The 27,834-nt window shown below is 50.5% G+C and overlaps 1 long non-coding RNA gene and 3 gene segments (V, D, J or C); 1 reads left to right on the top strand and 3 right to left on the bottom strand.

The window, feature by feature from the left end:
* Positions 1-27,834, bottom strand: part of LOC114510192 — a 902,657-nt gene that overhangs the window by 633,225 nt on the left and 241,598 nt on the right.
* LOC114509077 overlaps positions 1-27,834 on the bottom strand; it is an 863,521-nt gene that overhangs the window by 612,266 nt on the left and 223,421 nt on the right.
* Positions 1-27,834, bottom strand: part of LOC114509076 — an 805,173-nt gene that overhangs the window by 640,810 nt on the left and 136,529 nt on the right.
* LOC118497952 lies at positions 6,742-27,674 on the top strand. Its single transcript, XR_004900472.1, has 3 exons — positions 6,742-6,752; positions 12,923-12,929; positions 27,594-27,674. It is a non-coding gene; the product is annotated as an uncharacterized LOC118497952 (long non-coding RNA).

The following is a 27,834-nucleotide window of genomic DNA, read 5'->3' as shown; positions in this document are numbered from 1 at the left end:
ACTACCCAAACTTAGGGATGTGTGGGGGTCTGTTAGTCCTAATCTTTATGTTGCTCCAGACTCCATTTGTTCATCTCGTTTTAAAAGATGTACCTGACAGGAGGCAGCTAATTAAAGTTGGGGCAGTTCCCCATAGTGATTTACGGGCTCTTTCTGTAAGCACTGGGGACTCCCTCGTAAAACAGATAGTGACCAGAGGCAGGCAGTTAACCAGAGCTGGTTCATGGGCTTCTTCTTTGGACACTGTGGACCGTCTCCCACCTTTCAGGCCTTGGGATGAAAGCAGTTTCAAAGGCTTTCTTTCCCAGACAGTGAAAACCATACATAGACCTGTAAGGGCTCCCCTCCTCCCACTATAGCATGGTGTTTCTTGTGATGTTGGAAGACCTGCAATACCACCGGACCTGGCTCAGGGCGGCTGAGTCAGTGGGTAAAATGTGTCTCCCTCCTGCTCCTCACCTTGGTTTACTATCCATCCTGCCTAAGTGCTCAAAGGCGTTGGCTGGCAGCCAGGATGCTAGATGCTGGTCAACAGGAGCAGCACAGAATCAGAGAGCTCCCTGTGCCGTCTCCTGCCTCAGGTTCAGCTGAGAGTCTGCAAGGTTGGGGTCTGATCCCAACCAACCATGGTTTTGGCAGGATGCAGACGACTGACTGTTTCAGGCTATTTCTGCCTGTGGGCCTGGACCCTCTGTGGGTTCCCTGCACTGGGGCCTGGTAGGGGCGGACAATGCATCTGAACTCGCTTCTCGCGGCATTACTAAGAGGGTGTGCCACGCCCTCTTCCAACCATGATTTTGACAAGGTCTGAACATGGAAAGAGGGCATTCAAGGAATCCATCTTCCTGGAAGAGAGCGTGGCATACAAAGGGGGGCGGTAATTTTTCTGGGGATTGCTTTTAATTATTTCCTTGATAATATTAATCATGGTCTTACTTTGTACGCTGATTCCCATAAGATCAGGCCATGAGAAGAAAGAGGCTTGAAAAGAGTCAATGATTTATTTTGAGGGAAATTCTGAAGGGACAACTAGTTCTCCCTAGATTATTGAATTATGCCCAGATTGTTTTAAATAAGGTGTTTATAAACCTGAGTAAAAAATTATCCCTGATTGTTCCCATAAAAGAATTCATAAATCAGTTACAATAGGTTGAATTATTGGCGGACTTTCCCATGCCTGTTCCTTACCCACAGATACAGAGTCTTTCAAGAAAATGAGAAAAAACTATATAGACCCCTACCCACAGTCCAAAGATACCCCTGGGTAGCATATTAAATTATTGGCAAATTATGGTATCCCCCAAAAGGAGCTAATGGTCTCCAGAGGGTTCCAGATCCCCCATTGCCTTATACAGGAGCATGTAATGAGGGCGGCATTAGAATGGTCAATAAGGATGAAGTTCAAGTGCCTTATAATAGTCTAAATTTCATGGAAAGGCTAGCTCAAAGCAGACCTCCCTGGTGTTTATTAACTAAGGAATAAAAAGGGTTTATTGTACCTGCATTTCCTGTTTATCTGTCCTTACATGTTTTTTTTTTTTGGAGATTAAAAGGTGGTGGGATTGTCAGCTATCTGTATCTCAGGTTTATTGATTTGCATAATTCCAATGAAGTTGTATAAAATTATTTCTTGACCAGAGAATAAAATCCCCTTTAATGAAATAGCCCCTGAACATCTAAAAGTTGTTGGAGTAACAGCCCCTCCTTTACCTTGAATAGGAATATATATCAGGTAGAATTAGACAGGCAAAGAAATAAGAGAAGCTGGTTTAACTATTATAAATTAAGCACGTAGAAACAGTTACCAGGGAGTTAGAGTCCATGGTACATAGAGAAATATTTTAGACAGAAAAGGTAAATAGGTAAGTTAGACATCACAAAGGCTTTATAATAAATTTCCTATTACATCTATTCAATTTACCATATCCTTTTGCCCCATGACAAATTCTGAGAACTTTAATAAACAATAAGACATTCAAATTCTGTATGTACAGCTATTTCTAATTGTCTGGTTTATGGCTCTCCTGGATAAAATAATCTTTGTTTAATATAACTGAATCTATGGGAATTTTTGTACTTTTCCTGGTTACATTTGTATTAATTTTTTTCTGCTTTACCTAATCGCAAATGTCAATCACTGCTAAAAATAAAAGTATAAAAACCTGCATGTACTTGCAAAAAACGGAACAGAGCATCACTGTCCTCTGAGGCGTGTTCTCATCTGTCTCCCATCGTCGATGCCTTACCCACCTTTCAGGAACCTCTGGACCTAGCTGCGGGCTGGACCGCAGCAAGGGTGGGAATGCTGTAATACCGGACACGAGATCATCACCACACGATCCATGTGAATTGCTGCCAACACAGTGTCTCTAAGACAAAGAAGCTGTCTCCCATCCTCAGAAAGTCTCAGCTGGTCCAAGCTTCCCAATGTCAGATTCAAGAGGGGTGATCACCCTCATTTGGTCCCACCTGCAAATGCAAACACACAATGTCCTGTGGTGTCCCCTGACCAGGCTCTATTGGGGACATTGACTACAGTGGGCTCAGCAGATCCATAGCCCTCCTATGCTCTCCTGAGCCTCATGAGTAGCAGAGGTGCTCGCTGTCAGGGGCAGCTGGATGGATTTTGGGTCCTGCTCCTGGAGAAGCACGGGGCTCCATACCCAAGAGGCTCTGTCTATAATAAATGCTGTGACTGAGAGGTGGTGCAGGGAGACGAGATGGAGGAGAGTCAGTAGCAGCTCAGGGAGACGTGTGGCTGGGACTCACATCTGTGTCCATGGAACCTGGAGACTTGAGAGAGTGAGATCACCAGGGGAGGCCCAGAGGGCATCCCACTGGGTTCAGGTCAGGCCGCATTGACAGGGACATTTGAGCCACTACAGAGAGTTGTTTCACACAAGTAGGATCTGAAGCCACACAAATAGCCAAACCTGTCCTAGGGGACAGGAAAGAGCCACATGGATGTGCTCCTGAGAGGTCATGTCCAGGGTCCCCTCAGCAGCTCACCTGTGCAGAGAGAAGGGTGAAGAGGGAGAGACACCAGGCCGGGGCAAGATTGTCCCAGGCAGGAAGAGTTGGCTTCCTGACCCACTGCCATGTGACATAACTCCCCACACATCTGTGGTCCTCATTCAAATGTTTTATCGGATGCATCTTCTCTAGCTGAGTGTCCCCAAACTCTGCAGGTCTCCAGCCTCACAGGTATCTGGGCGTGACCGTCCTCATGGTGGGATGAAGAGAAAGGTGGAGATTCCAGATCCTGCCTTAGTGATGGAGGAGACCCCTTTTTTAAGTCCTCACCTGAGTGTGTTTATTTATTGGACAGACAGAGGGAGGGGTGGAGAGAGAGAGGGATGTGAGAAAGAAATACTGATTGGTTGCCTCCCACACATACACTCTTGCAGCCTAACTTGTGCCCTGGCCAGGAATCAGACCTGCAAGCGTTCTGCTGTGAAGGATGACGCTCCAACCAACTGAGCCACCTGGGGAGGGCCTGAGGGAGCCCTTTGCTGATGTTCTGGTGTGCACGGAGAGGTCACACACAATCATATTTTCGTGTGTATGAGACTTTGTTGGCTCAGTATGTCTGGAGCCAGAGAAAACCACTTCCCCTAGCCCCAGCAGGAGAGAACAGCCCCAGAAACACACTGCAGTGGGCTCAGGCAGATGGAACTAAAGTCACTCTTTCAGAAGTTTCCTGGGACATGGGCCTGGGTCACACTGGACCCACTGACCTGCCACTGACCCACCAGAAGCCCTCAGCCCACCCAGGCCTCTGATCCAGGAATAGACTCTGGTGGGCACAGGTGGGTTCAACCCCCTCCTTCCTCGTCTATCCTGCCCCTGGGGGATAACGGAGCCCTGAGATCCAATTTAGGTCTCTGTAGACATAAGCAGGCTGAAAAGATATTAACAACAGAGAAAGAAAATGTGTAACTAAGGAAAAGAAGTAAAAAATCGCATATCCATGGGTCTTAGTAAAAGAGCAGCCAAGTGAAGAAGTGACAACAGATGTCATTCTGAGTTGGAATTGGTCCCATGCATATCAGGGGTGACAGCCACAGGCAGAAAGTGCACAGTGAGGGTTTTAGTCTCACTTCCCCGAGACTCTGGAACACCGTGTAAGTGTTACTGTTTCCATCCCATGTAGCACAGTAATAGTCAGCCTCGTCCTCAGGCTGCAGCCCAGAGACAGTCAGGAGCCCTGCATTGGCCGAGGCGTCTTTGGATCCAGAGAAGCGGCTGGAGACCCCAGAGCCCTGGTGCTTCTGTGAGTCTGATTTATACTCCAGGAGATACCGGGGAGGGCTCCCTGGCTTCTGCTGGAACCATTTTATGTAGTAGCCACCAACAACAAAACCGCTGCTGAGGGTGCAGGTGAGTCTGGCTGTGGCTCCAGGAGATGCAGACACAGAGGGCGGCTGAGTCAGCACAGGCTGGGAGAGGGAACCTGCAGACACACAGACACGTGGAGTGAACAGAAGGTCAGGGTGCAGGTGCTGTGGGTCTCTGGGGCCAGGCCCTACCTGTGCAGTGACAGAGCAGCACGAGGAGCACAGGGGCCCAGGCCATGGTGAGCAGGCTCCTCCTCAGTCCACACAGCTGGGGCTGGGCTGCCCAGGCCTCTCTTAACCCCTCCCAGCTGGCTTCATGGAGGAGGGGCTGCTCATGCAAATGAGTCCCCATCCTGAGCCTTTTTCCCAGGTTCACCCACAGGGTCTGGATCCCTTGCTGGCGGAGGCCAGCCTGACACATTGGTTTCCCCCTGGGTAAGGCTAGGAGCAAGTAGTTCTGGGACCACATGGAGGGCCACGTGCAAAGAACTGAGCCAGGTCCAGAGAGGACAGGCCCTTACCTGGCTTCACAGGAATCAAAGTGCCCAGGGCTGAGGGCTCCTGTCCCTGGAGGGCTGCCTAGACAGGCGCTCCTGTTTGCAGAGAAGGCCTCCTGGCGCCCTCTGCTGGTCCCCAGGCAAACCACTCCTCTTTCAAGCTCCTCCAACATCTAGCCTTCACCTGTCTCCTTGGCACCTGTATTTTCAACTTAGGAGTCATTGGTATAGGGAACAAGAGTCATCCTTACAAATGACAATGCAGGCACAGTCCTAGTGTGACACTCACGAATTCGGGCACACATGACTCCTGACCCAGGAGAGCCTGAGGACTGCTGGGGAGTGGGGTCACACATGAGGGGAACAGAGAGCAGAGTGGATATGGGATGGGGGCCAGGCCAGAGCCTGGATCACTGCAGCAGGAGGACCCTGGAGGAATAGGGTACAGGGTGCTCCAGAGGTTTACCCCCATTGTGGGTCCTCTACCCAGTTGTAGCTTCACTCTCAGGAGATGGCTGCTTTGGTTGTGAGCTCTGAGTCTGCCTTTTGAGGGGAAGCACCTGCTGTCACCTCTAACCCAGGCCAGTGAGCATGGATCAGGGCCCATAATTAGAATCAGTTCAGTTTGTCTCAGGTCTAAGGGCAATGAGAACATCCACAGCGCCCCCTGGTGACCTTGTGAAGAGAATGCTAATGATTAACGTTAAGTAAAACATGGGGTTAATAGGACAGAACTGGATTTTCATGAAGTACCTTCCCGACTTTCTTCCTTCCTTCTTCCCTACTTTCCAATCAACCCATGTTCCTGAGGGCCAAGCTGATGCCAACAAGGATCCCCAGTTTTGGTGTGTCCTCAAGAGGAAAACTTTATTCAGGACCAACAACAGCGACACAGCGTGGCTGTGGAAACAGCGCTGCTGTGGAGCAGCCCAACTGGGATGCAGCAGAGCTGTGGAAACAGTGGGGTGCAGAACAGCTCTGCCCCCAGGGGGGCTGGGTCAGGCCACTCTGACTAGGTAGCTCTGCTCCTTTCCTCTATTCCCTGCTTCGGGCTGCCCTGGTTTACTCCCCTCTGCACTGGTCTGCTTCACTCTGCTCCTGGGAGACCACTTCTCTGTTTCAGCTCAGCCATGCAGAGGGTCTTCATTCTTCAGTGGCAAGTGCAGTCTCTGCTCCACAGGGAGTCTAGCTCATCTGAACAGAAGCATACAATCCCTGGTCTCTGATTGGTCTATCATCATGCAAATGAGGGTGCCCAAATCCTTGCAGTTTTTTGGCCCAAAAGGCACTGCCCTGACTGGTCAGAACAGAGCTGCTGTGATTGGGTGTGGAACGCCTCAATCTTACCCTCTGACTAGAATTCCAGGAAAACTTAAAGGGCTAGCTCAGATGGCAGAAACACAGGGCAGGCAGGCATGTTGACTCAGAGGAATTGGCTGAGGAGTAAAGAGGTAGTTTCTGTGAGAGGTCCCTGCAGAGAAAGGCTGCACATTTTTCTGTGTTCAGAGCCAATCAAAAATCCAACTGTGCAATAAACATTACAGAAAGCAAGCATACAGACAACCATATTATATATATTCTTAACAGAGTATATATAATGCATTTTTATAAAATTTATTTTGTATTGATTCAACATCAAATTTTCCCAATGAGACATTTAGGGAGAGGAAAAAATCAGCTAAATCATAGTATCACATGTTTCCCTCCCCGGGCTCAGTGCTGGAAGCCTCGGGGCGTCATGCAGTGACAGACCGCAGCCTCTGACCTGTCCCCGCACCGGGGCAGCCAGCCCAGATATCAGCGGTCCTGGGAGCCAGTTCTAAATAAGATATGTTCTCATGTATAATCACCCCTATGAGCCAGAAAATGCGTCTTAAGAGAACATATATTTTTAAAAAATTCCTTTGAAATTCTGGTTGTATTTTGAAATCAAGTCATAATGAATATAGTTTAATATTTTAAATCATTTTATTGGTGTTCTCAAATTTTTGAATGGCTATAGAAAGAGATTGTGCTCTGAGACGTTAATCTGACTGAATTTTAAGCAGAAATTCTCAGGGAGGATTTTAGACAAATAGCAAAGGAGATAAATTTCAAACTTTAACATGTATAAAAATCTCACAGAGGGCTTGTTAGATCAATCCTTGCACCAAACACAGGTGTCTGTCTCTGTGGGTCTAGTCTGGGGAACTGCATTCCCGGCCAGCCCGAAGGTGAGGCTTCCACTTGAGAGGGAAACGACAGATGTATGTGGTTTGAGCATCAAATCAATGAGAGAAAACCCGTTACTGCCCTTTAAACAGAGGAGTCTTCAGGGAGTAGACGGATCTCTGACTGACTGTTGGTTAATATAGTTTGGGGTCCAGGTCCTCCCCAGCATTACTCTAGAAAGAAGGGGAGAGAAAACCCAGCCTTCACGGGGTCACACGGGGAGAAGGACACACCCTGGGAGACTGGAGGAAGAACGTGGAGATGAGGCACTGGATGGAACACAGGGCCAGGGAGCCAATCCCTGTACCGTGTGGATCATTTCCACCCTCTCTCCTTTCTTCTGCCTCTAATGGTTCAGCCCTTCGAATTATGTGCAGGTTTTGGGTGCACTTCCCCATGGGTTCACATCCCTGTGTAAGTACCAACACTACTACCCGTATACAGAGCACAGTAATAATCATCCTGGTCCTCAGGCCGGGCCTCCATGATGGTGAGGATGGCTTTGTTGCCATAGAGGGATCCAGAGAAGTGATCACGGGCCCCAGAAGACCAGGTGTTTATGTGGTAGATGAGTGTGGTAGGGGAGCCTTTCCTGGGGTCTGCTGGTACCATCTGGAGTAGTTACCACTGGAGACTGACCCAGAGTTAGAGCCACAGTCACCTGTGTGACTGTCCCTCCACAAGACACTGATAGTGATGGCTCCTGGGTGACCACAGTCTGAGAATCCACACCTAAAACCAACAGCAGAGAGGTAGGTATGGTATTAGGTGAAAGGGTGCACCTCTGATCCTGCTTTTATTTGCCTTCCACCTCCAAAATACACAGTCCCTTCCTCTGACCTGAGCTGTAAGAGAGAAGCCCAAGCAGGACCACTGTCCAGTCCATGGTGGAGAAACTCAAGGACAGAGTCTCCACAGGCTCCTGGGTTGGAGGGTGGTGTCCTTGGGGCCTTTTCATGCCTCCCAGACCCATGAGGAGGAGAAGGTGTTTCATGCAAATCAGCTGCCTCTCTCCTGCCTCAGTGTCACCCTGATGTCCCCTGGTGGTCATCTTGAAAGAGGCAGATGCTGGGACCTCTCAAGACCAATGACTACTCAGTAACTGAGATGCCCTATGTGATGGTCAGCTGACATCTTCCTCCCAATCAGCTTCCCCATGACTCTAGTGACCTTATTCTTGAGTCTTACCTGCAGTGACAAAGGCTGAATGATGAGATGTGTGTGTTTACCTTCCAGCCCCAGCGATCTAGTTCATTTCAAATCTAACCTGGATCCTGAGAACATCTTCTTCCTTCCTCAGTGAGAACTTTCTCTCTTCCTTGGAAAGCCTTAGCAGTTACTCCTTTCTCCTGAGTGAGTCCCTGGGACCATTGCAGTGCCCACGTCTGGGGTGTAGAAGGAGTTTCTACCTCTGACAACATCTTGTAACATTCTCTAGTAGCAGTGGGGGACCAGGCCTTGGGCTGTGCACTCACAGGGCTGCACCAGCAGCCTGAGGAGGGCAGACCACCTGTGCCCTGGGAAGACATGACTCTCTGGGGTCTCTACAGTGTAACTGTGGGTTTTGAGGAGCAAAGCTCAGAGGTCATTATGAGACATCTGGCAACATCAGATCTAAAAAAATAAGAAGACACTTGTCTCATAATCAGAAATATAAAAAACTCAATACTCTGTTGAAAAAGTTGGGGTTAACATCATGGAACATTATAAGACTCAGTTTCTCCACTTGCTGCTGTGGAGCAGAAGGAATGGGCAGAGTGGACAAGGGGTTTGTGATGGAAAAAAAATGATCAGGAAGGTTCAGTGTCTCAGGTGACAGGTCCTGGCAGGTGTGGCTCACTTGGTGGGAAGAACAGTGTCCTGTCATGGAAACGTTGTGGGTTCCATTCCCCTTCCAGGTGCCAATGGGAGGTGACCAATTGATGTTTCTCTTTCTCATCGATGTTTCTCTCTCTTCCTTCTTCTTTCTTAAAGCCCTGAACAATGTCCTTGGGTGAAGATAAAAACATATAAAATCTCTCAAGTACTTGGAAATGAGGAATTACACAACTGGTGTTTAGCATACTTGAAATAAAAATAAGATTTGTTATTCATTTTGAAATTGTTAATAAGTTTTGAGTTTAATTAAATGTGTATGACTTTTTTCTTTACCTTTGTATTTTAGGAGAATCCCAACTCTGTTAACAGTAAATATTCAGCTGAAATATTTTACAGTTATACAACTATAGCTCTGATAGTGTAGATTATCACTAAAAGTGTAGATTAGGAGTATTAACACAAAATAAAATAAAAATGACAGAGCTGAAAACACAAACAGTGTCAGTTTCCCTAAGTGACCAGAATATATAAAAAATAAAAAATAAAATAATAAGGGGAAAACAACTGATATGATAACAGAAAAATTGGCTAATGCAATTATAACACATTTCATCATGAGTCAAATGGACGCCATATCAAGAAAAAGGATCCCTGAAATTTGTTGCCCATACAGATATCTTCAGGCATTTTCCAGACACCGCAGGTCAGTTAGAGTGTCCATGAGGCAAATCATGGGAATTAGGAGCCCATCAATTCCTATGGAGTGAGGAGGGGTGGTTAGACTGGATGGGAGACACACCAGGGGTACCCCAGGAGCCCCTCATATGCAAGGAGACTGAACAGTCTCCCTGTAGGTCCTGGGGGCACTTTTCTCTCTGAAGGAACTTGCTGGCCTTTTCACAGCTGTCCTCCCTCAAATTCTAGGTCCAACATGGCCCAGAGAGTATACACATACCCTCGTCTCAGTGGGTTTTGTTGATATAACATAGATTCTTCTTTCTCATGTGCTGAATAGATTGTGCAACTATTGGCCGTGATCATAAATGACATTTCCAGTTAGGCTGGCATACTTGGAATAGTAAAATGAGAAAATATGTTGAGGCAACCTGCCCTGTATAACATTGTATGATTTTTATTAAACTAAGTCCTGGACACTGTGGATGGCAAAGCTAGAAGCATGTGCCCAAGGGCCCTAGAAGGAGGGTTAGAAGGTGGCAGAAAGAATGGATGAGAACAACCTTTGCCCAGATGCTAGTAGCAAATGTCCTCTTCCCCTAACAATATGCCCCTGTCCCGTGAAGTGAAGGCTTGGTTCATTGACTGAAAAGGTAATGAGTGAGTCCGGGCCGTGGTGGAGTCACCCCAGAGCTTCGGAGTGAGACAGTCCCTGCACCTCTGTCTCCCATCCTATGTCCAGGCAGCACTGTAGGTCAAGGCTTTTCAAGAAAGTTTAGTTTTGTTTTGCGACTGTGCATCTGTCTTTGCCTGAATGAGGCCTGGACAATGAGCACGTGAAGGCAGGTGGGTGAATCTTGAGGCTAGTGTGTGAGTCAGAGCTGAGTGCTCATGTGGCTCTTGGGGCCCCAGGTGCAGGACTGTTCACACTTCAGTGGGTACACTGCCTGCCCCAGTGTGCAAGAGCCAGTCCAGTATTCTCCTAGCCTGCTTGTCCCAGAACCCTGAGCTCCCAGAACCAATCCATAGGCGCCCCTGCTGGTCCCAGGTCTTAAGCCTCCAGCAAATTTTCTTTAGCTCTGCAGACTTGGAAAGGCTTTCTGCCTTTTGCTGATGGTTTTTTCAGATGTCAGTTCCCAGGGCAGTAGAATATTCAGGTCCTCTCTGTGATGTTGGCATTGAGCTTTAATTTTTATAGGTCACCTGTAGACAGGTAAGTGACGTGCTGAGTTCCCTGATATTTTGGGATGTTTGACTTTCCCTGGATTCTTCCCAGGGATATAACCACCTGGAAACAAGTTTAAGGATAATGTTCCCCAGAGAATCCAGGTGCCCCTTCCTGGTAAGAATTCCACTCTGGCCCCCTTACAGAGGGTGCATTTGGTTGGTGTGGTTGCCATGTCTCAGGTAGCTGCCAAAGTTCCCCTCACCCATGTCTTGGCTTTTCATGCCTGTCCTTCCCCTGACCTCACACTACCCGGGGGCAGGTGTCCTGTGTTCCTGGTTACAGGTGTGGGGGCTTCTGTGCCCTTGAATGTTCCCCTCACAGCACTGAGTTTTTTTCTGATACTCTCATCTTTTATGTATATACTTTATTCTATTTTGTAACTTCTTCAGTATAAGAATTCACATAAAATATTAGTATAAATGGAGTGGTCACTGTTTTTAGAAGTTCTTCCTTTATCTCTGGCTTAAAAAACCCTCTCAGTTGTTACCCAGTCTTCCTTGGGCGTGATTAAGTTTATTTGTTAAGAACTCCTTGCAGTGAATTGAAATTCACTTTATAGGGTGTAGACCAAGGAATTGATATTTAAGCAATATTACCTCAAAAAAGAACTAGAGAGAAGAGAGCATTAAATATTCAAGGTAAAAATGAAGAAAGCAAACTGGATGGGTCTGAAAACCTGCCTTCATGGAGGGATCTCTGTGTAGCTGGAGATCAGGAGCTCCTCCAGGGTGGAATCTCGGGAACCAGAGAGAAACGCAGCTTCCTCACAGTGTCAGAGTTCAGGGAAGAGCAGAACGGCCTGACCCAGGAACAGGGGACCTGCCAGAGGTTGGTGGGAGGCCCCCCAGTCTCCCAGGTCCCACAGGCTGGACTTCTGCTTTCCTTGTCCCAGTCCTGGCAGCTCGAAGGGGTTCTGTGTATTTGGGCACAGAGTGATCCTGTTTGTGCTGGGTACCAGGAAGGAAGGAGACATTTCATTGAGCACCAATGATAGACGCAGGTGAGAACATGAGGCCCCTGGTTTCACAGCACTCCTGTCAGCAGAAGTCAAAACCTGAGCTGGGGTAGGACAGAGTCAGGGATAGAGCCCTGATGAGACAGGATGCAGAGTGGACAGCAGGTTTTACCTCACTTCTCTGTGGAACTGCAGCCCTTGGGTGGCAGGGCGTTGTCCTGAGCTACATGACAGTGAGCATCAGTCTCCTCATCAGAAGGGGCCCAGAGCTGGGCCAGGAGGCGGTGTGCACACACCAGAAGGCAGAGTTGAGGGCTGAACCCCTGAGGATCGATCACCTCTGTCCTAGCTCACAAGGTAGGGACTCTGCCTGGGAGCCCTGGGCACCATTTCCAAGGTGACACCCAATGCGTCTGTTGTTCCTTGTGCAGGAAAAGGAAGCCTCAGATTTCAGCTCATCAAGAACTTCAAAGTGTAAGTAAAATAGGCAAATGTTGGGAAGTTCTTGCTCTGATATTCCATATCCCACCCCGCACCCTGGATCTGGGAAAGCTCCAGTGGGGTGTGAGAAGAGGAGACCCCAGTCAGTGCCAGTGGGCTCAGGGAACCTGCTTGGAGTTCCCACTCACAAGAGTTCCCCCTGCTCCTGGGAGGTTGCAGCCATAGGAACATTCATCCATGGAACCCCGTCACCCAGGCTTCCTAAAAAAATAGCCTCAGCATTTTTTTAGCAACTGTGGTTCATCCCCCCACTGTCTCAAGTCCCATAAAGAAGGGTTTGGCCCAGGCCTAGAATTTTCCTTTCCCAAACACTCCTCTGTCTGACTTCACAACCAAAGGCTCAGGACCCAGCCAGGGGTCCAGGCCAGCTGTGTTCTGAGTCCTCACACAGCGTCTCACAGTTTAGTGCCTCGTCCCTGGGACACTGTGTGCCATGGGGGCTCTGAGCAGATGGGCCTGAAAGGGACAGGCGGGTCCCTGCTCAGAGTCCTGGCCCTGCAGAGTCTGTTCTGTGGAGACTGCCACCTGCTAGGATGTCCCAAAGTCATAACGAAGACTAAACAGAGAAAAGGCTCCTTTGTGTCATTTCAAGAGCCCAAGGGCAGCTCCCCAGGCCCCGGTTCCCAAAGTGAACACCAGGCAGCTCTGCAGTGTCACCGTGACGACTGTGTGTTCAGTTTGGTCTCTGTATCCCTGAGAGTCCAGACGTGGATGGAAAACTGGGAGTAGACCCATCACAAACCAGGAGGAACTTCTGAGTATAGTTTACATACACACAATTATTAAAAAATACTCCACTGTCTTGAGTGAAAACTCTGTTAGTCTGAGGTTTCTGTCCCACTTCCCCATCTGTGTGTGTCACTGTGAGGAGCACCACTGTGCCAGATCGCACAGCAATAGTCGGCCTCGTCCTCAGGCTGCAGCCCCGAGGTGGTCACTAGTCCTGTGGTGGTGCAAGCATCTCGGGATGCAGAGAAATGGCTGTCGACTCTGGAGCCTTGGTGCTTGTCTGAGTCTGGGTGTAGGACAGGAGATACCGGGGAGGACTCCCTGGCTTCTGCTGATACCAGGCTATAACATACCTGCCAACACTGAAGCCACTGCTGAGGGTGCAGGTGAGTCTGGCTGTGGTTCCTGGAGATGCAGAGAGGCCGGGAGGCTGAGTCAGCACAGGCTGGGAGAGGGAACCTGCAAAAACAGACTTTCATGAGTGATGGGACGAACACCCAAGTAGAGATTATCAAGATTCTGAGCAAGGAGGGAGTGACATTGGGGAATTCCCAGGTGTCCTAGTTCCATCCCTACCTGTGCAGTGAGAGAGGAGCAAGAGGAGGAGAGGAATCCAGGCCATGGTGCACACAGCCCCTGAGCCCACAGTGGGGCTGGGCTGCCCAGGCCTCCTTTTCTCTTCACCCTCTGCCAGGGGAGGGGCCATCCATGCAAATGTGTGTCCATTCAGGGGCTGCCCAGCCCCTTCCTGAGCCCTGGTGCTACAGCTCACCTCACACCCCAGACAGAGGGGGGTGGAGGTAGCCTTCTACCCTTGGGAGAGCTCTAGGGGGGAAGCATCAAGACCACACAAAGGTCCTTGTCAGGGGACTCTACAACATCAGAGTGAAAAAGGCTGCTGATCCCCTTAGGGGAGCACAAGCCCTGCCCTCACACCCAGACTCCACTGTGTGAATGGGCCTCAGTGAGCAGCTGTGAGGGAGACTCAGGACAGTCCTACAGCGCCTCCCACTGGTCACAGGGCACACACCTCCCCATGGCTCAAGTCCTAGGACCCCTGCTCGTTCCTGCATCTCACCAGGTCGCTCTTTCTCATCACACACCTCTGGTCAGATTTCTAAAAATGGACCTAGCGTATGATGCAGATCATCCACTTCTGGGTATTTATCTGAAGCAAAGGAAAACACTATGTCAAAAAGATACATGCACCCCCATGTCCATGTCAGTATTATTTGTAACAGTCAAGTTATGGAAATATCCTAAATGTTCGTCAGTGGGTGAATATATGAATATTGTTCATTCTAAACATAGATAGACCTTTAGGACCATAAGCCAAGTAAAGTGAATCTGACAGAGGATGACAAACACCAGATGATCACACTTATAGGTGGAATTAAAACAAAGCCTATAACCCAAAACAAAACATGAAAAAGACTCACAATCAAACTGACCCAAATAAAAGAAAAAACAGCTCATAGACAGGGAGAATGGATTGGTGTTTGCCAGAGGCTGGGAGTGGGAGGTGGAGAAACGGGTGCAGGAGGCCATAAGCCCTGGCTCTGCACCTAGAGGCTCAGTCGCCCAACGCCGTTGTTGGTTCCTATAGCGCATGCGCGTGTGGCGCGACTCTTCGCAGACGGGGTTCTGGAACCGACAGACGTTGGAGAAGCCGGATCACAGGAACCGCTGGGTCACAGGAACGGGCTCACAGGAGCCAGGTATTCCCCAGGCCTGAACTACCCAGTGCTCGTATGTCCACAGCAGAGTGGGAGAAAACCGACACTGCTCTCCGGTGGGACAGGGACACTGGCGGAGTGTCCTCCTCTATAGGCACCCGGGAGTCCGTAAGCCCGCAAGTCCACACGGGCGATTCACTGTTGCTCCTTTGCAGCTACTGCCTTGGAGTCATTTGCAGCCTTTGTCTCCCTCTGCCCCAGAGACTATGGAGGTTTGGGGCCCAGGGTCAAACTCTATAGGCCTGGAGGCCCAGCTGCCTAGGGCCTGAGTGAAGGGTGGGTGTTTACTGCTTGTGGGTGGGCAGCAAAGTCCAGGGTCACAGGGATCTGAGTGGAGCTGGGCTCCAAGATCTGTACTTGTTTTTCCCTCTGGCCATGGCTCCCTGAACATGTAACTAACCCTGTCGTTGCCTGCTGAATAATGTGTGTGTTTTTTTTTATTTTCCTGTGGTTGGGGGGAGAAAAAGAATGCCTCTAAGGCCTCGCAGATTTTCCCAGCTCCGTAACCCAAGAGTCACTTGCTCTCGGTCGTCCCTTCTCTGTACCTTGCTCCTCCTCAATGATGTGTCAAACAGATGCCACTCCTTTTTGTGACCTGGGACAAAATAAGAGTCCTCCTAAGCATGCGCAAAACTAGCCCAGGAAGTCCTGGCCGTGTGGCTCGGTTGGTTGGCGTGTCGTACCACACACCAGAAGGTTGTGGGCTCAATAACCCATCAGGGCACATACCTAAGTTGCAGGTGAGATCCCAGGTCGAGCATCATACAGGAGACAAGCAATCAATGTTTCTCTTCCACATCTATATTTCTCTCCCCCTTCCTCTTGCTCTGAAATCAGTAAACATATCCTTGGGTGAGGATTTTAAAAGAAGATTAAGATTTAAAACACTAGCCCAGGAAGGTAGGTGGAGACATTAGGAAAAGAGAGTGACGGGATTTTCAGACCCAGCATGACCATTCCGGGGCAGAGTATGTTCCCAGAGGGGGCGCCAAGTTCAGGCCATTCTGAGTGATGCTTCCGTGTCTCCTACTGGGGCAGCCCTGCCCTTGACAGCGGCTAAGCCTCCTGGAGACGTACAGACTGGCTTTCAACACAACTACTGAAACTTAGTCCACAGGCCTCACAGTCCCTTGCCTGGATAGACCAGTGGGCGTGGCTATGTGGTGATGGACATCTGGCCTCGTGTCCCAACTGTCACTCGATGAGCCAAGACATTTAAATTTGTTAGCAGAAGAAAGTTCTCAGCTTCAAACCTGGAGTCCTAGCAGATGGGACATGTGAGTGGCTGCCGTACAGCTATATTTATATTAATCTTCCGAATGATGTCTCTAAAAATGGGTATTTTTGTCAGTATATCTGTATTGTCTCTTTTTCACATTCTGCTCCCCACATTGTTCTGTAAGTATAAATGTATTTTATAATTTTTTTATTTCTCAACTTATGTTTGATTTTCCTATCACGCTGTTGCAATAAATGTCTTAACCATTTAGGAAATTACAGTGTTTGCTAGAGTCGAACTAAATTAAGTGCAAATCCACACCAAGAACAAGCACAGGAGGGACACTAACTGTTCTCAAGGGACGGGGGGGTGGTTTAACTCAACCTCAGGAACAGGCATTTCTGCAGAGGGACGTCCCACCAGAAAGTCTTTGGGAGGGAAAAGCCAATCCAAGCTAAACAAACGCATCTTCCCTAGGCGCCCTCTAAGCTTGCTGTGAGGGCCTCGACTACTACTCCAGTACTCGCCAAGGGAACGGAGAGATGCGCAAACAGTCCGGGACCTGGTCGGTGCCGCTGTGGTCTCCTCCATAACTGCAGGTGGCGTCAAGACCAGAAGGAAATGGTACAAATTCTACCGTTTTTTCTGGCCGAGGAAGACATTGAGATGATCAGACAAGTAGACATCCTGACTGCCTTCATCCTGGAGCTCAAACATGATTCCAGGTTTTGGTGAGAATGGAATTAGGGCCCTGAAAAAAAAAACTTGTTTTTCCAAATTAAAAAAAAATGAAAATAATCAATATGGTCTGTCGTTCAGCACGTGGACGTAATGGTGCCCCCTGCAGGTGGTGCAGGGCGGTGTGCAGGGTGTCCTGTGCTGTTACGTGGGGAGAGATTGCGAATGTGTGTGTGAGTTGTGTTCGTGAGCCTGTGTGTCTTCTGGGGAGTTGTTTTCCACTCACACCACCGTGATGTCAGTGTCAACCTTCTGATATAAATTCCATGACAACTGTGGACTTTCTTAAATTAACTCAGACAACACACACCCCAGCTTCACCTGCAGTTCTGTTTATTTTTCCAGCTCAGCGGATGGAGAAACCGGGTGCTGATATCAGTGGTGCAAGCCCTCTGGTTCTTAAAGTGGGACAGCCACTATGTGGACATGGCAATTCCGATGCTCCGAACCGCCGACCTGCACATTCACTCCATCATGGGATCAGCATTCCCCACGCAAGGGTCAAGGACGTGTGGAGGACAAGTCGCACTCCCTGCACTTCACATGTTGCCGGAAGACCATGACTTGCAGAGAGTCCAAGGAGGCCAGCCAGGTGCTGGGCACAACCAGCTGTGGTGTGAGCTGTTCAAGAAGTACAGGTGTCCATGTGTGCACAGTGCACCCAGGGCAGAGGACCTGGTGCCGGGGAGGACAGAGGTTTGCAGACTGTTGAGTGTTCACTCAGTAAGGTTCCGATAAAGAGGCTGGCTGGCACCTTCACAGCCTTCAAAAGCATTGTGCCCAAAATAGCCACTGAGTTCAATGAGCTGCCAGGTTTGCCTGGAGCCCAGAGCAGAGGCTGCCACCCTCACTTGCAGCTGCCCCCAGGACGCCTGGTGACACTTCAGAGACTGGAGTGTTTCTCTGGAACTTCTCCCCTTCCCCGCTCTTCTCCATCTTGTCCTACCTGCCTGTGGCGAGAGGGAAGGGGATTATTTCCATCCGCTGAACTTGTTTCTTCAAATCTCTCAGGGAATGGATGCTCCAGAAAGCTGTGCCACACACAGATATTCTGTTGTCGGCAGCACCTGGCACAGGGTCGGGGCTCTGCATTCCCCAGTCTGAGGAGCATGTAGTGATGTAGTATGTGGGGTTAATCAGAAACCTGAAATGGAAAAAAGACATAAGAGAATTGTCAGGGTGACCCCCAGTACATGATTAAAGGTGGCTTTGAGTGGCTGGCCTCACAGAAAATGTGTGTGACCTTCATTCATGCAGTAAATTGCCTGACAATTCAGAAAAAACAATGGGGCACTTTTTTTTTATTGCTTTTAGAAAGAGAAGAAGGGAGAGAGGGAAACAGTGTCAGAGAGAAGCATTGATTGGTCAACTCCCATGTGGGCAGAGACGGGGAATGACCCCTAGACTGGGGAGTGTATGTGCCCGAGCCCACACGGGGGTTTGAATCCGCATCCTGCCTGTGTGTCCTGACTAGAAATCAAAGCTGCAACCTTCTGGCTACCGGATAACACGGCAATCAACTGAGCCCCACCAGCCAGGGCAAGGGTTTTTTTTTTTTCCCTGTGTTACGAAGAAGTTCCTTAAACAGGCTGTCTTGGGTATCAGATAGGAGTGGGCATGGTCACCCAAAAAGGTTTAGGGGTCACTTACCTGTGCCCCGAGTTTCCTGACTTAAATTGCAGGGCAGGACCTGCCAGCGTGATGTTTTCTCCTTTTTGTGACAGGTGACAGAAGCATGTGCCTTAGAGCCCTGACCCAGGTCTGGGCCCTCCGCCAACTCAAGGGACCCAAGGCGTCCTTGAGGAGCCCAACCTCCCAGAGTCCAGAGGGAAGAGTCATGGCAGAGACAGCAGCCTGCAGAACGGCGGGCGTGAGGGCAGAGGGGGCTGTACAAAGGCAAGGTCCTATCCCAGGGGTCTGTGTTGACATTTTGGACAGCGAATGGATGGATTCAGAAACCATCAGGTGGGTTCCACAGTGTTAGGTCGGAGTCACTCAAGAAACCAGATGGACACAGCGAGCTAAGGAGAGCAGGGCTTATTAGCAGGGTGTAAGCGCAAAAGTGGGGCCAACCAAGGGCGGTTTGGACTCACTTGGTTGTTCTTAGATCAGGGTTTTTAAATGTAAAATCCTGTGGTTGGGGTATCAGGCTAGAGCTGGTTGCTGGGTGAAAGCTGCATCCTGTTTGCTGGATAAGCCGACCCCAGACCCTGATCTTCCTGGGTAGGGTCTGCAGGCAGCTTCCCACGGTGCCATTTTCTTACCTGGTGATTTTCATTCTTGCTCGGCCTGCCCAGATCTAACACATGGTTTCCAAAGAAGCCTGAGAATGGTGCAGGAGTCCCTGCCACCAGGGTGGGGCCTGGCCACATGGTGCAGTATTCTCACCCACAGTTACCTATCTGCTGTGATCACAGTCAGAGATCATCCTAGAGTCCCAGCCGTTAGATACGATTCTCCTTCACCTCTGGAGAAGGACCAGGGGTGAAAGCAGAGCCCGGGGTCAGGACTGGAATTGGCTGAGAGGGGAGAGTTGTCGTGCAGTCTGTCATCCAGGTGAGCACCAAAGTAGAGGGTTAGCCTCGTTGTGACTCCTGGAATCTTTGGGACTCTGGGGGGTAATAGGTGACAAATCTTTATTTTCCAACCCCCACAACTCTAGGTTCTTTAAATTTTTGCCTGCCTATTCCCCACTTTGGCCCAAATTTGAGTAAGTAGACTTACATTTCCCTAAAGGATGTCAGCCGTGCTGTCTCCCGATGCTGCTGTTGACGTGGCCCCAGATGGAGGGTCGGGTCTTCCTTGGGGCCCACGTGGATCCTCTGAGCCAGGAGACTTCATCACTGGCTGTTGTCTGGGTGCCCTTGGCCTTCAGCTCACGTGTAGGTGAGTGAAGGAAATGCTGTGTCACTCAAACCCTGCAGAGGGTCGACACTTAACAGTTAGTTAAACAGCATATGAATGAAAACATCCCTGAGTCAATCAATATAAGAGAAAGAATGCTTAGCCACCCTCCCTAACACATGGGTGAAGAAGGGTGAAGTCACTGTCACAGAGTCGCTGTGACTTGTGCTGGAATCCAGCACCCTCGTCTCGGTCACGTGTCAGTGCATGGAGCCGCCCTAGGGGACCCACGTGTCCTCACCCGGACATCCAAGCAACCCCCGGCTGCACACTGAGGAGCAAAGATGCATCTTGACCCTGCTCTCTGCCACTCAGCTGGACTAACCAAGGCCCAGGCTCCATTAACTTGCCCTGAATAATGACGACAGTCCTCTGCCCTCTGTCCCTATCGAAGTTCTCAATTTCGTCGTTTCTTTAGTGCACCTCCGAGTATCAGCTGGCTAGTCACTGACTGAAGAGCAGTGTCGTCATGGAGACCTGGCCTCCATGTGCCTCTCTGATCACCTCGGCTCATCTCAGGGCGCTCTTCTCAGAACTCTCTTCCTCCCAGCAATCCACTGCACGGGACAACTGGGACTTGTACCATGTAATCGAGGCCAGTATTCCAGTGTTAACAACATGTGCTCTTGTGAAAACATCCAAATCCTCATCCATGTATGTCTGCCCTTAGTCACAAACATCATGAATGAGACACAGCGAGGGTCAATCAGGCCTCACTGGCCCAATTCTCTCTCACCCTCAGCCCCACCCCCGCACAGCACAGGCACCTCCCCCCATGGGTGCTCCTGTCCATGCTTTGGTTTTTCCACCATAGTGCATCTCCAGGGACTAGTACCAACAAGCAGGTATAAGGCTGTAATAAAAAATTTACACCTTTTCCTTTAAAGTAGGAAGGCCTTTTGAATTGTTTCTGGATGAAAATAAAGATGCTCAGATCCAAGCCCTGAGAAATGTCCAGTCTTGGAGAGCCCAGACCATTGCTTTTCAGACACCCCACAGCACCCTCTGCTGGGCCCACAACCACAAACCACCCCCATGACCCTCCTGAGCTCCCTGGGCATGAGAACCCTGAATACACGGATCCCCAGGACCACCCCGGTCAGGGGGCCTGCAAGGTCAGGGACCTGGGAAAAGCCCAGGGCTCCACCCAAGCTTCTCTGATTTGCAGGACTCTCTCGCCAAACTGTCTCCCCATCCGATGTCATCAGCGCTTCATTTCAGCCTTTGTTCATTTTGGGAGACAGCCTGACAGGCATTTAAGAAGCATTCCTTACAATTATCACATGAGCCAGCAGTTCCACTCTTAGGTAACTACCCAAGAAAAATTAAAATGTGAACACACACACACACAATCATGCACAGAAATGTTCGTGGCGGCAGTGTGCCTAATCAGTGGTGAGGTGTGAATAACCCCCCTGCCCCTCCACTGATGAATGGGGAACCACGCTGTGCTGTGACCGTATGACGGAGCACCGTGTGCCAACCAACACGAAGAGGCGCAGATTCACTCTACGTCCTGAGTGGAGTCCCAAGTCATTACGTAAGAGAATTAAATGAAAGACACCATTTGCACAGGACCAGGTGTTATGAAACTTTATTTACGAAAAATGCACAGAACTGTTGCATTTGTAGACCAGTCGTTACTAAGCACTGGGCGCAGGTAGCATGAGGAATGACGGCTAATATATGAATGATCTCCTGTCTCTCACATCACTCAGCTGTTAGACTCTACCAAACACCTGGGTTTCACGAGAAGTAAATGCCCTTGACTTCCACCAGGTGCAAATGCAAACACCCCAGTGTCGTGTGTGTCCCCCCCCCAGGGTTTATGGGGGAAATTTACAACACTGCGCTCAGCACTTCCATGGCCCAGCTCCCCTCTCCTGGGCCTCGTGAGAAGCTGATGTGGGCGCAACCAGGGGCAGCGGAATGGATATGGAGCCCTGCTTTAGGAGAAGAAGCTGCACCCGAGACACTCCATCTGTAATCAACGAAGTGGGTGAGAGGCCATGAAAGGAGATGTGATGGAGGAGCGTTGGCAGCTGCCCAGTGGAGACACAGGGCCCAGAACATGACTTGGGTGCATGGCTCCCGGACACCAGGGGGCTCGGTTCAGTGGAGGAGGCACAGGCAGCCGTCCAGGGCAGCCCAGGTCAGACCACCCTGGCAGAGGCTGTCGAGTCTCCTGCAGGCTACGGCTTCACCCTAAGTAGGATTGGAAGCCAGTATGAAAGACGGACGCTGTACTAGGGGACAGAAAAAAGCAGGGCAGGTGCTTGTGATGAGCCATTTCCAAGAATCTCTCAGCCCCTCCCCAGTGCAGAGAAGTTTACAGAGGGGAGGACCCCGAGTCAGGGGGAAAGCACCCTCACTATCGGGCCCCTCGAACACTAGTGTAGGGACATGACACCCCCACATTCTCCTCTTCATTTACTGAGTTCACGGGATCTGTCTTAGTCATCTGCCAGCGCCAAGGGAATGCAAGTCCCCATCCTCATGCAAATGTGGGCATGACACACAAATGACCTTAGGACAAGGAAGAACTGTGGCCCTTGCACAAGCATGATGCTAGTGTCTTCGTGCACACAGGTAAGTCACACACACAGTCGAATTTCACTGTGCACACTGCTCAGAATTCCTAGAGCCACAGTCACCTGCTTCTTCCGAACCTCAGGAGGGAAAACAGTCCCCAGAGACACGTCACAAGGACCAGAATAAGGGAAGGTGACCTGACAGTTGGAGCTCTTTCCTGGGTGATGGGCTGGAGGCATACTGGACCTAGTGACAAACCAAAAGGACTCAGGCCACCTACAGCCCTGAGTCGAGTCTCAGCTGTGCACGGTGGGGACAACCACCTCCTTTATTGTCCATCATCCCCTAGGAGGGGTAGTGGCCAGAAGACCAGGTTTGTAACTGCGTAGGCAGGGTCAGGGTAAGGAGATAGGAGCAATTAGTATAATTACCTTTTAACACAGGAAGATGGAAAACACTGGCACCTCTATGAGTCCTAGAACAGAAAGTGCTGACGTAAGAAGTGACAACACTTGTCATCTATGAGGAAGGCTTGGTCTGAGGCAGAACCAGGGTGGCAGCCTCAAGCAGAGAGGGCACAGGGAGGTTTCTGTCTCACTTCCCCATGACTCTGGAGCACCGTGTAAGTACTACTGCTGCTGTCCCATGCAGCACAGTAATAGTCGGCCTCGTCCTCAGGCTGCAGCCCAGAGATGGTCAGGAGCCCTGCATTGGCTGAGGTGTCTTTGGATCCAGAGAAGCGGCTGGGGACCCCAGAGCCCTGGCCCTTGTCTGAGTCTGAGTAGTAGTTCAGCAGATACCGGGGAGGGCTCCCTGGCTTCTGCTGCAACCAGTTTATATAGTAGCTGCCAACACTGAAGCCACTGCTGAGGGTGCAGGTGAGTCTGGTTGTGGCTCCAGGAGATGCAGAGAGGGAGGGCGGCTGAGTCAGCACAGGCTGGGAGAGGGAACCTGCAAACACAGACACTTGTCAGTGATGGGGCAGAACCAGGGGAAGTTTCTTAGGAGATGGAACATGAAAGGAATAAAACAGAACTGAGCCCTGGTCCCTGAGAGCTGTCCCTACCTGTGCAGTGAGAGAGGAGCACAAGGAGGAGAGGAGTCCAGGCCATGGTGCACACAGCCCCTGAGCCCACAGTGGGGCTGGGCTGCCCAGGCCTCCTTTTCTCCCCACCCTCTGCCAGGGGAGGGGCCGCCCATGCAAATGTGTGTCCTTCCATGGGCTGCCCAGCCCCTCCCTGAGCCCTGGTGCTGGAACTCAGCTCATACCTGAGATAGAGGGGGATGGAGGTTGGCTTCAGCACTTGGGAGAGCCCTTGGCAGGAAGCACCTGCTGAGACCACACAAAGGTTAATGCTCAGGAGAATATGCTGGTCCTGAGAGCAGCCACAGCTGCTGAGTGCCTATGCCTCTAGGCTTGAGGTCCTTTGAGTGATGTGTCCTCGCTGAGCATCTAGCTGTCTAGGGACCACAGTGCAGTCCCACTCCACCTTCTGCTAATCACAGGACCCACATGTGTACTGGACCAAAACCCTGAGAGTCCAGCTGGTGTCTGCAGCTCCGCAGGTCACTGACTCTGTTCGCACATCCAGGGTCTGGTTCCCAGATCCCGTGACTCTGAAGTCATCTCACTCCCAGGGGCCTCATCTTGGGAGGGGCAAACATGTACTCATATGACAAATTCATTTGGTTTCACCCCCAGTGAAGATGTGGCGCAGCACATGCACAGGGAGCTTCCTGTCCCACATTACAGATGACGGACAGTTGATCTTGTTTGAAGGGCTCACAGGGGCTGCTCGGGGAAACAACCTAGAAAGCGGGTTTTCCAGGAAAACGCTCAGAGGCATTTTCAAAGGAGAACAATGCGGCAAACATTTTAATTCGTGGAATGCATTTACAGTTTTTTAAAATATTTTTTAAGATTTTATTTACCTATTTAGAGAAGGGGGAGGGAGAAACATCACTGTGTGGTTGCCTGTCTCGTGGGCCCCACTGGAGACCTGGCCCCCAACCCAGGCATGTGTCCTGACTGAGAATCGAACCAGCAACCCTTTGGTTCACAGCCTGCACTCATTCCCCTGAGCTATACCAGCCAGAGCATTTGCAGTTTTCATGGAGATCTGATTTAATTTAGTATCAATTGGTAAAAAAAATAATGATAATAGTGGCTTTGCTGGGCTTCACAAGCACCAGTGCAGAATGCGGACTGTGTCTTCGTTTCAGAAACTGACCCATAGTCTCAGGTCTGCAGTGTGCTCCTTCCCTGTGCCCCGTGTTCCTCGTCGGGATTTTGTCCCAGGTGTCCTGAATTCATTCCTATTCTAAATAAGGCTTTCCCTGCCTGGACTGTCTTACTCACTGTCATATTTTAGCAGCAAGATAATACTGGGTGTGATGCATTTGCAGACGAGCTGAGTGTCTGGGCAGTTGGAGGCAGAGACCAGCACGTCCCTCTGTGCCCGGATCCACCTCTGCTGCACCTGTGCCCACGGCCCCATGGTCCCCACACGTCTAGACTCATGGGGACTCCTACTCAGTGACCTTGACCAGGATCCCTTGCTCACCTTGGGCGCTGTGTCCTCCAGGCACTTGAGGGGCCGTTCTCATTCTTCTCAGGCAGGTCACCCCCTGGTCAAAAGCCTCAGTGGCTCCTTGTGCTGGTTGCACAGAACCCCAACCCCTTGGATCCCCTCAGGGGGCTTCATGACCGGCCCCCTCCATGCCCAGCTGGCAGCCCCTCCTCTTGCTCTCAGACACCAGGCTTCCCTGACATCTTTACAGCTGGAGAATCATGGACAACTTTTTCCTGTGGTCTCCATCCACATCAAATTCTTCTCTGTTTGTTGGTGGAAATGGGCTTAAACCTGAGATTATAGCGAAAATGCAACTTTTGGTCATTTTGAGCTTTTCTGAATGACAGGACCTAAATGCATTATCACTCAGAGAAACAGAATTTAAAATTACATGCAATGGAGAGAATGTTGAAGTTGCACAAATTGTAGAGAGTACTTCATAAAACGCCGTGTCTCCACCCTCCCCGGCACATCATCCACAGGACCCCTCCTGCGTGTCTGCCCTCCCCCGTGACTGCAGCCCACCCCCAGCTGACTGTGAGAGCACACCCACTCGAAAGTGGTTGGTCAGCATGTGCGTGGCCTCGTGTGAGGGTTTCAGGTGCCCTCAAACCTTTGCACATAAAAGTGACAGAAGTCACGACTTTCACATAAACAAGTGTGTGCTCTAATCCCCTCAAAGGAGACAAGACTGGCTAGAAGGTTAGCCCAGAGCAAGCCCATGGATGTGTGGGAAGGTCATTGGTTCTTTGTAAAAAGGGCACAGTCCTTCCTAAGCCTGAGATAACAATGCCAGGGCACAAAGAGTCCTCTCTCTCTCTCTCTCTCTCTGTCTCTCTCACTCTAGCTCTTGCTCTCGCTCTCTCTCGCTCTCTTTTGACCAGTTCATGCACAAGTTCTCTCCATGGCAACATTTGGGTCCAGCAGCCAGTCAGGCCCCACAGCAGGCCCCATGGATCCAAAGGACGAAGGTTCCATACGAAACAGAAACGCTGGACACTGGCCTGTGTCCCAGCATTGTTGAAGCCACAGCTAAACGTTTTCCATGGCGGGACAGACAGACGTGTGACACAGCAGCCGCCTTCTACTTCCACCCGAATAAATCTTGTCACCCCACAGTCTCCCATGAGTGACTCCGAGAAGTGCTTTCCTCAGGGTCCCGTGAGAGGACAGGATTTCCGCCGGCAGCATGAAGGGTCACCGGGTTCCCTGGGGTCACACCTGCTGCACACAGGCCTTTCCTACCCCTGCTCAGCACTGCGGGAATGTTTCTCTCTGGAAACAGGGCAGTTCTGTTTGATTTGGGAGAACTGTATTTTCAAACAGATATTTTCATTGACATCATAAAGATGAACAGATTTGAGGGAAGGAAACCCTTTTGTGTTAATAGAACAAGTGACAGCAGAAGCAAACTCCTGAGCTGGTGTTGGTCACAGGGAAGGACAGGGCACCGATGAGCCAGGCAGGGGCCGGGAGGGCAGGTTCATCCCTTGTCCCCATGGGTCAGGAGAGCTGTGTGGCATTGGCTTGGGTTCAGCTCTGAAGCGATGATCACCAGCCTCTCCAGGGGACTGGAACCCAAAGGTGGTCAAGAGGTTCTGGTGACAACACTGAGTTCGGAGAATGAGACTCAAACCCAGGAGGGTCCCTCACAGCTTTCCTAGGTCACAAATGTGGGGGCTCTACCTGGGAGGCCTTGAGATCATTGCCATGGTCACCCCCCATGTGTCTGCTGCTTCCTGTGCAGAAGCTCACCTGGGGTCTGGGCTCATCAGCAGCTTCATGGGGGAGGAAACACAGGCACACACTGGGGACATCCTGCTCCTGATGCCCCGCAGCCCAGCCAACAGCCTGGATAGCTGGGGAGACCAGGGAAGTGCGAGAGGACAGGGGGACAGTCACTGCCTGTGGGCTCAGGAGAACCACTGACAGTCATGAGCTCCCGAGTCATGGAGGGTGCCCAAGGGTCCAGAGTCCAGGGTCAGGCTGAAGGGCCTGGGGCAGTGGGGATGTGGAAGAAGTACCACAGGATTCACACATATGGCATTCATTTGTGGGTGACAGTGACTGTCTGGGTCATCACTGGTACTTGCAGACACAGTATTGTGAGATAAGAGAAAATACATATTGGTCTCAGCATCCTGACCTTGACATTTCCTGGGTGACAGGTGTTCCTTGTGTTCTAAAGAGGCGGCTCTGGGTGGGCTCCTCGGGGAGGACTGCTCACTCATAGACAGAGGCAGGATGCAAAGCCGGGAATTCACAACCCTGCCCCCGTTTCCTTGAGGACGGAAAGGGCTCAGGTGGAGTCAGCAAACTAATTGAAACCTTGGGAGGGACCTGGGAGCCTTGGAGTTACAACCAAGGCCCTGAGCAAACCAGGGGACGTGCTGCGAGTGACCGTCACCTGAAGAGCGGGCAGTCCCGTGGGACAGAGCCCTTCACTGCAGCCCTGACAGCGTCTCCAGGCAGTCGTGTGGGAGCTGAGTTGTATGGTGGGACATCCAGCTGGTGTCACAGGGAACTGCTTGTTGTGAAGAAATACCCCTGATACATTTGGTGAGCAGATGTGACAGGAGTGAAGGGTTTTGTGTGAGTACAAAAGAAGACACAACAGTGCAGGAAAACTGTGATTTTTTCTTAAAAATATTAGTTTTGTAAAAATTTACTCCAACACTGTGGGGACAACACTGTCAGGCGTTGTCACCCCTTCAGTGAGAGTGACTGGGGACACCCTGTGCTCTCACTCGTGACTGTGTGCTGCTCCGCCCCCTTCCATGGACGTTTTTGACTGCAGAGGGGCCCACCTTGCAGAGGCCCCCACAGAAGCTCCCGTGAGGCTCAGAGCATAACCTCTGGGCCCAGGGGTTTCTGTCTCACTTCCTTGTCGTCTGAGCCACTGTGAGCGATGGAAGCTGCTCCCACTGCCTTCCTCTATAGCACAGTGATAGTCCCCCTCATCCTCAGGCTGGGCCCCCGAGATGGTGAGGACAGCTTTGTCCCCAGAGATGGATCCAGAGAAGCGCTCAGGGACCCCAGAGTGCCAGTGGTTTGTGTCATAGATGAGCGTGAGGGGAGCCTGGCCTGGGGTCTGCTGGCACCAGTTACGGTAGTTACTATTAGAGACTGACCCAGAGCTAAGGCCACAGGTGAGCATGACTGTCCCACCTAGAGACACGGA

Source organism: Phyllostomus discolor, chromosome 13 (genome assembly GCF_004126475.2).
Source record: "Phyllostomus discolor isolate MPI-MPIP mPhyDis1 chromosome 13, mPhyDis1.pri.v3, whole genome shotgun sequence".
NCBI classification, from domain to species: Eukaryota; Metazoa; Chordata; class Mammalia; order Chiroptera; family Phyllostomidae; genus Phyllostomus; species Phyllostomus discolor.
The sequence above is the reverse complement of the archived record's forward strand: the minus strand, read 5'-3'. Positions and strand labels throughout refer to the sequence as shown.